Source organism: Aptenodytes patagonicus, chromosome 11, assembly GCF_965638725.1.
Source record: "Aptenodytes patagonicus chromosome 11, bAptPat1.pri.cur, whole genome shotgun sequence".
Classification (NCBI taxonomy): Eukaryota; Metazoa; Chordata; class Aves; order Sphenisciformes; family Spheniscidae; genus Aptenodytes; species Aptenodytes patagonicus.
The window spans coordinates 4,243,300-4,257,073 of NC_134959.1; the positions used below are offsets into that span (position 1 = coordinate 4,243,300).

The window sequence follows — 13,774 nt, forward strand, 5'->3', positions numbered from 1 at the left end:
AAATCAGTGTTCAGTGAACCCATGGAAGGCCTCTTACTGATTCGTAGTTTCAATGAGGTCCATCATTGCATAAATAAGTGAGAGTGTCAGCTAGCTGACACTATCCTGACAGTCAGGATACTGCAGGCTAAGGGCTAGTATGGAAGGTTTATTAGTTAGATCATATATTCACTTACTAGCTTGTTCTGTTACCACAAGTTCCTCTATCCAATCCCTTAAATAGAATAACCATTCCTCAGTAATGAATAAAGTTGGTAGAGTTTCAGATCTCACAGTAAAAAATTAACTGTTATCAGTGTTACAATATTTAGCATCTGCTGCAAGTCACTCACGGCTAGTTATCAGCTCTTCTATGGCTCCCTAATGATTTTCTTAGGGAGGGAGAGGCAAGGATGAACTACATTCGATCCACAGTGAGATGATTTAGCTCATGCTGGCAGGCAGATCTGGCAAATGTTTCTCTTGAGTGACATTTTTGATGGACATTGCTGCAATGACACTTGCCAGAGCAGCATCTGTAAAAGCGTAAGGGATGAGCACATCTATACCCATATTCTGTGCAGGCCAGCTGAAAAAAGCTGTAAGGAAGAACTTACCAGACATTACTGTTTGCAAACAGCCATTTTGGAGGATTAATAGCTCCTGTAGCCTGAATAAAATGGCATAGCTGTTTTTTTTTCCACTGGAAAATAACTTTCCTAACAGACCCGAAATCAGAAGGCAGAAGATCTGTTCAGAATTTTTCAGGCATTATTCTAATTTCAGTGAATGTTCCACTTCGAAATCAAAGGTATGAACAGCATCATTTCCAGAGTGTTTTGGCCAAAATACACCTGCATATATTTGATAGGTAGGGCCTAGAGTCCTTCCACGCACAACATACCTCAAAAACCACACAGTCAGAAATTTTTATTCACATTCACAAGTACGTATTCCCAAAATACTGTATGTGCAGTGATTTGTGGAAGATCCAAGGAAATATCCATCATATCCTCAGCTGATATAAACCAGCATAACTCCAGTGAAATAAATAAAACCAACTTCTAACAGATTCAGCTAATAATTTCTTAAATGAACTGTATGAGATTGCCTCTGTGCAGTTCATTTCTAAGGGACAAGATGACACAATGATGTCTCATTTTTAATAGGCTACAAAATGAACCCTAAGCACCTATCAAAATTATTAAACAGTGAAGACTTAAATCTCAGCAGCTGACCTCATTCTGCGATTCAGGTATGGTTACCTGCCTGCTCAGTTACTTAAATTTTCATTGAATAATCATTTTGGTTGACACCGATTCCATTGTATTTTATTATTCTAGACTCACCATTCACTTGAAGAAAGAAGCTGAAAAATTGACTATTCATGTCAAGACTTATGGAGTGATGTTACTAAGTGTTTTGTTAACTAAACGCATATCAAGACTTAGAGTTATGGTGACAATTCTTAGTTTTCCTGAGATAGCTGGAAATTAAAAGAATGCAGAATCTGGAGACGTTTATGACCTTTTCACTAAACATGAATTAGACATGAAAAACCATTTTCTACATACTGATTTACAGTTACCTAAAGATTCAGGCTTGAAAATAGGGATAATTCTTAAAGTGTCTTTCAGAAACATACTAATTGTTCTTTCTCAAATCAGCTTGAGTAATCATACACTAACAGTTCCTTGGTGGGCAGTTTTCTACCCTGAACACATTGCTGATTTGTAATCTACTTTTGTATCTCCATACAGTTAAATGCCGTAAGAAGTTTTTCTGTTTACATCCAAAGTTGTAGTGACTTTGGGATCTTAAAACACACAGTAGGACAGCTATCCATCAGGAATGCCTAGCATGGCCTGGAGAAGAGGAAAATATCATGGGCAAAAACCAGTAACACATCCGTCCCCCAAAAACCAAGCGCAATCTTACACAACTGGTAGCTTTTGGAGTAGATCTGACCAGTGAGAGAAATCCCACCAACTTGCCATATCCACATGGAAGGAAATGGTGAAGTTGGAGAATGCCTTGTCCAGTGCGCCCGTTTAGCTAGGTAATTGGGGTCCCAAATTATCACCATTTCCACTAATACCTTGTATCCTGGGTATTAGAAAGGCTGAACTACTGTTTATGACTGTTACTCAGGGTGAGGTGCATTAATAAGGCTCAGAGTAAAAGGGCATTAGAAATCAAGAAACCTGATTTTTATTCTTTGCATTTGTCAGAGGTCCAAACAAGAGGGTTATTCTGTACTCAGTTTACTAAATGGACTTAGAAAGAATTACCGTTCCCTAGTTGTGAATGATTGATTACTCTCCTTGATTTCTAATTTTGCCTGAGTAAGTATTTCAGGTTCTGGTCTTCAAGTTGTAAAATAAATCATAATATAATTATACCTTGCCAGTGTTTCAGAGGAAAAAAGTGCATTTTATTATTATTTCTGATATGCAGTCTTATAATAGCAGAAGCCTGAGGTTTACCAGCAAGACAAACAAATTAACTTATTTTATTTGTGCATTTCATTCCAGATTTAAATGGCTAAACTCATAATTCAAAACCGACCTACTTCATTCTGGAAGATGAGCAGGCTAGTGCTTATAGACACAAGGATCATGCAGCAGGACAAGCCCTCGTACGTTTGGAAGGCAGCTAGTTTCAAGCTACCAAATACATCAAGCCAAACAGTGTGCACTGAAGCATTGTATCTACTGTCAATGGATATAAATTGCTTTATTTTACATAATGAAAGTGCAATTTGTAAAGCCAGTGTTTGGAACTCAAGATAGTGAATTTATGTTGTAAGCTACCTGATTTTTGGTTGTAAAGGTAAAAACCTGTCTAGAGAGGATGGAAGTCAAAGGCTGAGATTCACTCAAATTCCAGAGCTAGATTGCCATGACAGATTGGACATAAACTGTGTGACAGAAGAGAAAAACACTTAATCGTATGTGATAATTCTGTATGTTTGTAGTTGGGAGTGTAATTTCCTTGCAACTCATCACTGTCTAGCTCCAGAGATGCCTGCCTCTTCCTTTCCTTTTCTTAGGCACATAGGTAATAACTCTCCTCCAGTGCATAAATAGGAGTTGGCCTCAGTCAGCATGCAGAAGCAGAAAAGTGCAATTTGGAAAGGCTGAATTAGCTCAAACACTTTTGATTTACCCAAGTAAAAGCATGAAGACTTGATCCTGAATTCATTCTCAGGTGCAAGAGGCAGACACTTCTCTTGGACATTTTCCTACCCACCCTGTTGCTAGAAAAACTGGGCCTTATTCAACAGCCATGATGGATAATAATCTAGTTATTTGAATTAATGCATACTCACTCAGCCAGAACAGGACTCTGCTTGGCAGTAATCATGACCCAGACCCATAACAGCACTTAATGTCTCCAGTCATCTAAATCTACTGTGATAAATGGAGTATTTCAGTGGATCCCTAATGATTTCTATTATGAGAGTATAAAAGGCAGAGACCTGAAAAACCTAAATCACACATCTTATTGCTATTTGAATGATAATAGCTCTGCTGCCTGTTTGCCTGGCAGGCAGCATGAGTCGCACAGAGTAGAAAGTGGCAAGCTCTCACTGCATTTCTTTTCTCTAACCCATTTTAATCAAGCAACACTTGATCTGGGAGACATTCATGTTACATCTCGCATATTATCAGAAAGCAAAGGGAACTGCAGCTTGAAGAAGCTGGACTCCATGCTTGCTCTGGACAGCAGGCAGTCTCTCAATATGGATTACTTTTGAGAAGTTCTGAATTATCTACCAATATCTTTTTTAGCAATGGAAACTCATTTTAACCACTCTGCTTCCTAATCTCATTGCAATTGTAGCATTCAAGAATGAGAGAGTCTCAAATTACATTAAACTCATCAGGAGACACTCTGGGAAATGCTATGTTTTAAACATCAGATAACAACCATCAGAACAATGGACTGTACTAACTAGATAAGGAAAAGAGACTTAATTTCAAATTACCTGATTTAAAAAGACACTCAGCTGTAGTCTTCCCATAATCACCAGACTAATTCTTCAAGGACTCAGCTCAGTTAAAGCATGTCATCTACCTAGTGTGATTCCTGCAGTACTTTATTTCTTGCTCATTTCAAAGATATGGGATTGTTAGAGCAGCTCTGAGAGATTTTTATTACCTACCATCGATGCTTCAGGAGGGGAAGGTATGCTAAAGATTAGGGGTGTGGAGCCCACATCCTTCACAAACACAAGAGATTGAATATCTCAGTTGATGCAAGGCAGGGGCACGCCGGCATGACTGTTGTGGGAGAGAAGGTGAACTCTTGCCTCTGTGCTGCAGGGAGTCTCATTTCTAGCTGCACTTATCAGAAGACATTACGTGGTGTGGGCAAGATCAAGAAGATCATGCTGATCATAACAACAGATCTTGCTCTGCACTGGCATTGGCTCGACTGAAAAGTCCCGGAAGGAAGACAAAAGTTTAGGAAAAGCATGATCTCTCAAAAAAAATAGGATCCACATGCATTCAAAGCTCTAAAGGTCGAGTCTAATATCTGTTATACGAATATCTAAATTCAGATATAAAATGTTTGGCCAAATCCAGATATATGGTGAAAACACTCCAGAGTTTTGGCTTAGGTTGCATCCAATTTGAAAATGTATATACTTAAAAATAACCTTTCACAAAAGTAAAGGAAAAAGAAGAAAATCCCCAACAATACTGATTTTGAATGCAATGAATTTCAAAGAACTACACAGTCGTGTACTGAGAGATTGAAATTGACTGACAGTGGGTTGAAAACGGAACCTAAGAAGCACACTGATGGAGCAGAGGCTTCATGACAAGCTCTTGCTCACAGCTGAGTTTCTCTCTGAATGCCTAATCCACTGTAGTGTACTCTGAAAAATTCCTACTCACCCAAGGCTTTTAAAACTCAAATGATCTCTGAAACTGGTGACTGGCCTCCATATTCAAATGATTACCCAAATATCAATCCAATTCTCTCCTGTTTGCTTCAAAACTTCCTGTTTTGACAAAGACTGCCAATTTCAGAGCACCAACAATGATGTAGCGATTGTCATCATCTAAACTATAAATAGAATTGCTCAGGTGGTGGTCAGACTGCTACAGTCATTCTGGATTAGAAGACTGCTATGATTCACTACGGATATCTGTTCAACTAATTAAAAGTTCTATAGAATGTATCTACACGGATTTAAAGCTAAGTGGCGACTGACGTGTGAATGGGTTTAACCTGAGGTTAACATTAAATGAAAACCAAAGGTAAATGACACGGCATTTGAATGGACAGTAACGCCAAGAAATAAAAGTTTACTACACAGAAAAGGAATTTTAGAACAAAATCTTCTATTAAAAAGCTATTGACTATTCAAGGATATTAAAAAAAGATTTCATACAAGCCACTGCTGGGTAATGCAATTTTGTAGAAAAGCCACAGTGAATTGAAGGAGTTCATATAATGGTCAATGGAACATTAAAATAATGAAATTGTGACGCCGCAAGATCTTTTAAAGCATATGATTGGGATATAGCAATCCAATTATCTGGTTCATCATCTGATATTATTGGGGAAAGTAGCTAAGAACATTTCAGAGAGTGGGTTAGATGCTGTGAAACCTTGAGGGCTTTCAAAAAAAGGCCAGGGTGTGGAAATGCATCCCTTAGTCTTTGCAGCAAGTCAGAATGCTGAAAATAACATAGTTGGGGTGACACTGAAACTCTTACATGCACGGAAGGATGCGAAATAGATGAAGATCCCTAATGATTTCCTTAATGATTTCCTGAGAACTTGACATTCTGTAAAAGCACTAGAAAACCCACAAGGATGAGGATACCTCTTTAGCAACAACCATCAATAAAAGCATGTAGAATAAATAATAAATGCTAGATCCTATAAGCAAACAGACATTCAGAAGTCTCGTTTTCCCTTATGGAAACTATTAACATAATAAAATAATCACATTACACAAACAGAATTTGGCAAACATGCCTGCTACAGAGACCAATCCTATTGACTGCAGAGGATTCCCAAGGTGAGACACTTACAAATGTATTCCTCCCCATGTTAGTATTCAGGAACACTCTGGTAAACAAAAGGCTTCATACTAGCGAATCTGAGGCCCATGATACTCAGCACAAATTTTGCTATTGAATGAAGGCTCCTTTTACAGAATATCCCATTGAAGAGAAAAATTTTGTCCCAAACTGATGACTTTATTGCCATTGAAAGCAGTCTTTTAATAACAAGAAAGAGTTTTTACGACAACAGGTTTCTAGTTCACAACCCAGGCTACTCAAGTGCTAGAGGAAAATGACTTCTCCACTCAATGTTTATGAGAGAAAACAGAGCCATGATTCAAATACTGAGAAAAAGGAATTTCATGACAACAACCAGAACTATCTATGCTTTCTTGAAAGAGAAAGTTTGGAACATTATTTCATCCTTCTTGGTTTTCTTGCTTTGTTAGTAAAGCACCAATGTTAACTCTACCATACTAGTCACTTCTATTTAGCTTTGTATTTAAGATAAGACTTATCACCTCATTTACACATCTGTGGCTAGCATTGACAAAATTTCTTCCTTTTCAATACACATGCAAAGTCTGCAGCAAGCAGCATTGATCATTCTATTATCACTCTGTTATGCTTAATTTCCTCTTCATCTTTCAAGTCAAACTCCATCTCAGACTACATCAATAGTAGTGGCAACACACTGACTGATTACCCTTGCCTTTGGCAGGCATGCATGCTGCAGGTACATTGTAAGATTGCTTTTGTGTTACCCCAGCACAACTGAGCTCTCCTAAACTATTCAAAGAATCAAATTAACAAGTGCATTGCAACCTTTAAGCACTTTGATATGACTTTGTAACAAGCAATTAACTGATGCAGCCAGACACTTTGATAAAGCACTAGAAATCTCTGCCAAGAGGACTCTGCGGCAAGCATAAACCAGCTTCAACATCCACCTGGGCAGCTCCTTACCTCAGTTCTGCCCCAGACAGTAACAGGCAGGGCTCAGGTGATCTTACCCTTTCCTAGTCAAGCAAAGGAGGCAGCATGGCTGCAGTATGGAAAAGCAGGGACAGTCATTCAGTATTCTCCACTTTGAATAAAGGAAGGCAGAGCAGAAAATTAAACGCAAGAAACCTTGTGAAATGAAGCAACTCCTTCATCCTTCTAGAGCAAAGGAGCTTTTGGGAAGGAATGTCCCTAGAGTTCCTCCTGACAGTAGCAGTAATTTTCTGATTAAACCAATGGTTGCCATTGGCTTTGATTTAAAGGGCGAAAGAAGTGCTTTTCCCCCTCCTCTTCCTTCTCCTTTCCAGATCCTGCCAAACCACCAGCACTTGCCTCGTCCATAGCCCAGCCAAAGGGTCCCATTGTCCTATCGCCCCAGAAGTTAAACTACTGAACACAGTGGACATTGGGATTATAAGAAATGCCAATTAAAAAAAAAAACCCTCATCAGTCCATCTTTTCTGATACCTGAAGATCCTTTGAACATTTGGCATTTCCAAACATACCCAGGATGTTATCAGTAACTTGATTTCATAGTTTATCAACAGAGTATCTTGCAAACTGTCCTGCATAACAGCAGTCCATAGATATGCAACTCTGCAAGCAGAACAGGAGGTCAGAAGCACAATCTGGTGACCCTTCTCTTGCTTTGTGCAGCTTTCGTCCTTTTACATTTAGCTGTGCTGGCTAAGGCCCAAAGCAGTGGAAGTTTGCTTCCCACAGAAGGACAGGTATTACCTGCAGATGCTGCTTTCAAACCTGTGTTGTAATCTGCAAGCCAGTGGCAAGTAAGGGAAACGGCTCTATTCCAAGATCAACCAACTCAAACAAGAATATTCCGCAAGTTCCTTGCCACCAGAGCAGAACCCTCACTTGCAGACTGTAATAAAGAAATGTCCTTTTTAATTGCCTTTATTTTTTAACATTTTTAGAACATTTTAACCAATTTTCTCAAGGCATCAGTACCTAATAATTGTGGTATTCCTCAGATTAGTACATGTAAAAATGCAATGCCCAAATTGCTAACAGTACTTCATCCATCATTTACCACCCTAAGTGCATCTCTCCGGTGCCTGCCTTTTCTTTATCTGGCCTATCTCCATACTATACAAACAAGTTACAAAAGCATTTGAGAAAATTAATTAACAAGAGAACTTTTGCTCCATTTTTTCTGACAAGGTCAATTTAGTAATTTGCAGAAATAATTACAGGTGCTCTGAGACTACTACTGTTTGTGTTCCCCAGACACTACCAGTGCAGATCTGAACAGAAGTGGTAACTAAAACAGTCAGCATACATTATTAACTCTGCACTAGTTTAATTTCAATGGTCTTTGACTATGGAAAATGCAGGAAAATAACCACTAGCTTTAGATGGAGTTCTATTCATGGCTGGCTGAATAATGAAACCACAATGTGCACAAATAACATGTTGACAAGTATTGATTCGCAAGTATTTATCACACTGTTTCTAGGATTGTTTTCCAGTTCCAATTTATTTTCAAAATGTGACTCCTCTCAGTTTCCATCTTCCTCTTAGTTACATGACTATGCGTTACTGACCCTGCTCAAGTTATGTATTTTGACATCTGAAAGTAGGAAACTTATAGTATATAACCTTAACTCTTCCCCTGGCAGCCATGCATGCACACACCATTTTTGAAACAATACATCGCTTGAAGTTTTTCAGCCTTACAGCAGGAAAATGAAAGATGACCTCTTCATGTTCCTTTCAGGTTATGCTTCTAATGGATTTCTTCTACAGCTTAAGATACAGTAAAAGCGTTTCTAAGATAATGTAACCAGAATTATAACAGTTGAATTTTACTGCCATGCAATTAGGGTGCTGTTAAAGTTTAATTTCATTTCTTCTTAAACTTGCTGGTTGTTTCTTCCAAATGGGTTATGACTCTATGATCTTTTCAATAACCTTCTGCTTGGCATAGCCTTCACATTTTTGCACGGAGCTAGTCAAAACTATATTTATGCAACAGGAGATTATAGCAGTAGTCCTGCATACACTTTTATAGCTTGATACTGTACCTTGTTATGCATTTTACTGCATACATAAGCGTTCACTATTGAATATCAAAGGAAATGTATGGAAACGTATTGCATCCGAGAACTGAAAATAATCATGTACTATCAATGCAGTCTAAAAACAGGCAGTGTTTTGAGACCCAAGAACAGATATGTTCTCTCACACGCAGACAAGTGTAACCTCATTTATCACATGCTCTGAGCATCTTTATATAGTTTATAACAACATAAAGAAAGAACTAGTAAGAACTCATATTACTGATATAAGGGGAAAAGAGAGCAAGATGTTAAAACCTGGTCTTCATCGAATCTGGCAAGGAAATAGCCTTATAACATATTCTTAGCACTGTGTCACAGCTATACCAACACACTGAATCCAGCGTGAAGAACACAGCTTCCCATAGGAAATGCTTACTTAGAAACAGAAGAAATGTGGATCAGTGGACATTTTTTCCACAGCCATGCGTTAACTGCTTTCCCTGCACTGAGAGTCTTATTTATCTTAGCAGAGACCTAAGTCCAATGTTAGGACTGATCTGCTGTTAAATTCACGAGGAGACCTTGTTGCATTATGATGAATGGAGACAGAACAGCACTGACATAATGTGAAACTAAGAGACAAATTGATGAGGTGTGGCAGCACAAAAGACTAACAGGATCTTTAAATGTATGTGTGTGGGACTAATAAGTAGGAGTAAGAAAGTTATTTTACAGCACAGCTGAGGCAGAGGCTGGAAGACTGTGTGCAGATCTGGAAGCCACATTTGAAAAGGATATTGAAAAACCATGAAATTATGGATGAGCTGTGTCTGGTACCCGGGGTTCTGTCTGACTGTTGCGTGGCAATAAGAGGTGCATGCTTTCAGCCCAGCTCTTGTTCTCAAAGGAGTGCCTTTAAAGGGAACAGATCTGCCAGCTGCAATCTTTCCTACAATCCTCCTCCATCATCTCACCTAGTACATGGATTGTCACAGTCAAGCTCAGGAAAATGGTGAAAAGTTTTCATTCTTCTCAGAGATAAAGGGAAGGGCCCCAAAAAAGAGGCAATCTAGGAATGTTATGCCAATATGAGGTGTCACCTGTAATTAAAGCTGATTTTTTTTACTTTGAAGCACCTCATATTGCCAGTTACAATGTGCCTGAAGAAGCACCTATTTTTCACTAGTGGTATTTCTAGTTTGTCTGTGATAACAATTTTCTGTATTTTTTCTACTGAGGACAGTTCAAGCTTTTCTTCAGAAGGAGAAGGGAGTAAAACAAACGATATTTTTTTCCCCAGTATTGGAAGAAAAAAAAATCCAACCATCTCCTTTGTGCTATCAGTTTTTGCTGTGTGGTAGAACAAATGATACATATGTGGCTTCCACGCCACATCTAGAACTTGAGGAAATCTAAATCTAAGGCTTGAATTTTACAGTACCATTTTGCCATTTTTTAAACACATGATCTTCCCTTCCTGCAGCAGGGGCAACAGGAGTACACTCTCCACCCCATTCCTTACCCCCTGACTCTAGGGATGAAAAAATCAATCAGTGTCCCACACTGAGGCAACTGATATGGATAGTGTCCAGCACCAGCAGCTTGAAGACTCAAAAATCCAAAGTCAGACTCCAGAACCTACGCGATTGCCCCCAAACAAGATATGTTTTACTAAAAAAAAGTATGCTCATGTGCACAAATGTATTCTGTCCTTCTGCCCCACTATCTGTTGAAAAGGATCCATGTAAGCCCCAAATCCCACCAGGGTTACTGGAAAGACCCCTTTTACTTGAACATGAGGAAAAATTTCTTTGCTGAAAGAGTGGTTAAACATTGGCACAGGCTGCCCAGGGAAGTGGTTGAGTCCCCATCCCTGGAGGTATTTAAAAGACGTGTAGATGAGGCGCTTAGGGACATGGTTTAGTGGGCATGGTGGTGTTGGGTCGACGGTTGGACTCAATGATCTTAGAGGTCTTTTCCAACCTTAATAATTCTATGATTCTATACTTCAGTGGTTTCGAGTGTGGATTCTTGTGAGCAAACTACCTTTTCCTTTTCTGATTCGTACTCATTCTCACCCCAACCAGATCTAAACTGGACTAAGGGCAGGGAGTGCACTACCATTAAATGATGAGGATCTTGCCTTCACTTTATAAATGCCTCCCTTGGGAGTGCTAAGGACAGACTGGGAGAAGATGATCACATTATCAAAAGCTCTATTCCTCAAAGAGACAAGTCTTGAGAGTTTGTTTACATCAAATGTAGTGATTGAATTTCACTTGACATGTCACAACTATCCAGTCTGTTGGCCACAGAATAAAGTGAGTAATTCAGCAGGGAACTGCTGTATGCCAAGCAAACAGGTTGTAAAACAGTTCTGCATAAAATCTGGGAACCAGCTGTCTAGATCTGAGGCACAGAATAGTATTTATTGCTTATGCATCATGCTGAATTGCTAACAACATGGCCCAAAATTGGGAAAAGGATGATGAACATGGAGGAATTCTTTTTTGTTGTCCATTGTCAAAAACTCTTTTAGCACATGGACAACTACAGGGTACTACAGGCATTACTTTTAAGGTTGCTAACATTTAAAGAAGTGTATACTAAAGCAGATAATCCCCTGTTTGCAACATGAATATATCACAGTCTACCTACAACAGATGAGACAACTGCAGATTTTTATGTGATGAGAGCACTGGTGCACAGTTTGGGCAGGAAATGAAGAAGTCATTCTAATGAGTAATTTGGGGAGCTAAATGTAGACCCATATTTGCCTGGATGTTGCAGTTAGAAAACCTTTCCTTTCCTATCACGGTACTGAACATACAAATGCTGGTTTTATTCATTCCTTGGTGGGTGGATTTTGAAAAAGAGCTCAGCATTGACCTAATTGCGATCGCACCAGAATCAACAGCAATTTAACATCAGATTTAGCCACAGTAGGAATTGACTCTCACTGCCCCAAGATGTCCAGTGTTATAGATTTACACATTCTGCCGTTATAATTACCCCGTTATTCAGAGTGGCTGCACAACCGTGTAATTGCCCCCTCTTCTGGTCTGACTTCCCTGCTGGCTTCCACGGTTGTCCATTTGTTTTCCAGGTGGCACCTCTGTCCATTTACAAATGACGCCTTTCTCCTGGCTTTATAGAGTTGGAATTGGAAGGAAACATTTCAAATTTCAATAAGGAAAAATTTCGACTGTCCTTAATTTTAGTCTAGGATATGTAGTTGTAAATTTGTGATTGATTTGCCAAACTTCTTTTAACTCAATAACAGAGGGAAAAAACATCTTAGTGGAGCAGACACTAAGAATAATTACCTATTCGCCTCCACACATGAAGTATTTATAATTAAATACATCCAGCTTTGTCTATTTGAAGCAGCAGAAATGCCAATGAATTCTTTAAGAAATATTCAAGGAAATGTCATCCTTTAAATTTTCAGCTAATTCTGGGTAGATTGTTAACATTCAAAAGGTAAGACATACCTAAACGTAACTGCTCATCCAGAAGAAGGCAAGAAATAAATTAAGGGAACATTTCATTATTGTGCATAAAAAACTAAAACTGGGAAATAAATTGTTGTATTATCTTTGTGGAAAGAAATGAGGACTTCAGCAAACAAGTTGTACATGGAGATATATTAAACAGAGACAACAGCTGTAATTCAAACAAAAATGTGTAATTGTTAGAGCAGAGCAGCTCTTTTAATAGAATGACAAATATAATGAATGGAGTTAGAAGACACGAGAATAACAGTACTGATGTCTCTCAGAAAACTCTAACAACTAACAATGATAACAATTTTTCAGGAAAACAAAGGTGAAACAATCTTACCATGTAGTTACAGTCATTGTTCGCATACAGTTTACAGCACTCAAGCCTCAACAATCATTGGATGGAAATTCCGCCCTCACCCCACTGGAGTCTGTAACCTCCAAAGCACTTCTCTTCCCATACCCAACATGGGATTTTTACACAAGAGTAAACCAATGTAATTTGTGTCCTTTACGGAGGTTGCTATTATAACCTTGTATTAAATTTATTTTTTGCTCTTCAAACTTTCCCAGCTGAGATTAAATATTATCACCTCATCTGTAGCCCAAACATCTCTGAGCACTTTTAGTATTGAAACCAGAAACTGGCCAACATTTAATTAGTGTCTGGCACACTCTATAACCTGCAGTGTCTTCCTCAAGGAAATGACTAGTTTTGCAGGCTGTGTTTTTCCACCTTCTGTGTGACACTGACCTAGCTCTGTAGAAGAAACATGGTTCAATCCTGCAATGTCCTGAGGTGCTCAGCACCTGTAATTCCATGTGACAGCCGTGGAAAATCAGTAATGTGCAGGATCAGACTCTCAGTACCCGTTCTTTTTTTGGCAAAGAAGTAGACAGGGCTAATTAACAGGATAAAACTGTAAAGACACAGGCTTATCTGCCTCTGAGTTAAACCATAAAATAACTGCATTGTACTATACCTTTGTGAACCTTCAAGTAATTCCCTGGCTTGATTGATTAGACTTGAAATGCAAAGACTGCAAAACCAGCATCCAGTTGTTCTATTTGTTATAATTTCAATTGAAAGCTGCAAGTAAACTAGCCTGCTGCCCAAGTGCAATTCCAGTTCCTTTAAGCTCAGAAAAACTACTGCAAAACTAAATACATTATTTAGCACTTACTGACTATCCTTTCCTTAATTTAGGAACATGAACAGTAAGACTGCATGCTCAAAGTCAAG

General features: G+C 38.7%; 1 protein-coding gene across 1 annotated transcript in view; it reads right to left on the minus strand.

Annotated features, from left to right (window-relative positions):
- LOC143165540 (uncharacterized) overlaps positions 1-13,774 on the minus strand; it is a 126,369-nt gene that overhangs the window by 105,279 nt on the left and 7,316 nt on the right. The gene's annotated exons all lie outside the window — the stretch shown is intronic.